Source organism: Vigna radiata, chromosome 2, assembly GCF_000741045.1.
Source record: "Vigna radiata var. radiata cultivar VC1973A chromosome 2, Vradiata_ver6, whole genome shotgun sequence".
NCBI classification, from domain to species: Eukaryota; Viridiplantae; Streptophyta; class Magnoliopsida; order Fabales; family Fabaceae; genus Vigna; species Vigna radiata.
In genome coordinates, this window is record NC_028352.1 from 13,965,287 (window position 1) to 13,967,323 (window position 2,037).

Sequence of the window (2,037 nt, forward strand, 5' to 3'; positions counted from 1 at the left end):
AGGTTACATCGTTAGAACCATTGATCAACAAAGACTCAAACTAATAACTCAAAAGACACATGCAAGCTGAGTGGGGCCCACGTGCAACAAATACAAGAAAAGACCAAGGAAAAGGAGTTGAAACTCAATTTAATCAAATAGAGAAACTGATCGATCCAAATTGAAAAGCTCGCCACAAGGATCAATCCTACAATCTCGGTTTTTCAATCAGATGAACAGAGGATGAGAACTTCTAGAGAGAAGTCAGAGAACTCTATGAAAGTGATTTCTAGAGAGATAATGCATTTTAAAAATAATGAAACTCATTTATAACGAAACTATTTATATTAAAACTATTTAATATTAAAATCGTTGATTTTCACTATTTTTAAATCACTATCACTTCTAAAATGCAAATTTATAAGTCTTTACATATATAAGATAAAATATGTTTACATTCATGACAACTAATATGAATAGTAAATTAGTTTTAATTAAAATACCTACATTTAAATATGACAAGTCCAATTACTCACAATTTTCCTCTCATTTTTTACATAAATCCATCACATTCATAAATTTCTTTATACTCATCTCATTCATCTAGTATGTAATTTTTTTCTATTTTTTTTATACACTACTATCAAAAAAGTGCATAGATAGCGATTTTTTTTTTTTTATCAAAGATAGCGCTTTTTAGATAGCGCTTCTAAAAAAAGCGCTATCTATTGTCAGTCACAATAGATAGCGCTTATTTAAATAAGCGCTATCTATTGTCTGACATCAATAGATAGCGCTTTTCTAAATAAGCGCAATCTATTGTCAGACACAATTGATAGCGCTTATTCAAAAAAACGTTATGTATTGGTCTAAATTTTTTTAAAAAGAAAATATTTTTTTAATAAAAGATTTTGTAAAATATAAAATATTTTTTCAAAAGAAAATATAAATATTGGTTCTATTATGTAAAAACCTGTGTTATCTATTGATTCTATTATATATAAAGAGATATAAAATATGAAGAGAAATATGACAAAGACAATAGTCTCAAAAAGAATGTTCATTACTTTAATGTATGAATAAAAATTATTTGTACAATAATACTTCAAAATATAATCATTGAGTCGTCTAATATGTGTAATGACATACATTGTTTTACAAGACAATATATACAATCATAACATATATAACCTATATGTACCTTTAAGCATGTACATCACTATAACATAACTTATAAGCATGTACTAATGGCATATAAACATCAATCTTTTCTAACTTCAATGATTTGGTTGCCACGATATTGTTGAGATCTGCACCTAAAAAAATACTACAACAAAGAAAAATAATATAAAATTAGTCAATTAATATTTTACTATAAATTAATTATAACAATGAATATAATATATACATGTTGGAATTGTTCCTCTTTCAGAGTATGTGATAGTTCCAGACAAGATAAAATAATTGTCACTTATGTAATGGTTATGGGCATGTGCAATCAACATATTCATATGAGGGCAGGGCAAGCAATCATTAAATCATTATGTTTGATCTTGGTAGTTGCTGGAAAGTTGAGTAAAAAATGTTATAAATTAATAACTCGATTGTTATTACATTAAAAAAAATATGGATTCTCGTAATAGGAAAGATAAAATATAGAGACACTACAAAAAAAAACCTTATTTAGAGGGGTTTTTTATTTCGATTTGCGGGGGTTTTCGCCCTCCGCAAAATAAATTCCGGGGGTTTTTCGAACCGCCGCAGTATGAGTCGCCACAAACTATCTGCGGGGTTTTTTGCGCCCCCTGGTATCGCGTTCAATTAGCAGAGGTTTTTCTGCGGAGGGTAAAAACCTCCTCTATTACTGACTATTATTTTGTGGGGATTTTTAACCTCCTTTATTTTCAACTATTTGATCACAAAAGTTTTCTATATTTTTGTCATTTTTTTTATTTGATGATTATTAAAATATATAATATCATTTTTTTTAATGATTATTAAAATATATAATAACTACCTATTCTCACCAATTTTTTTCTTTTCTTCTTTTTTTTTTTT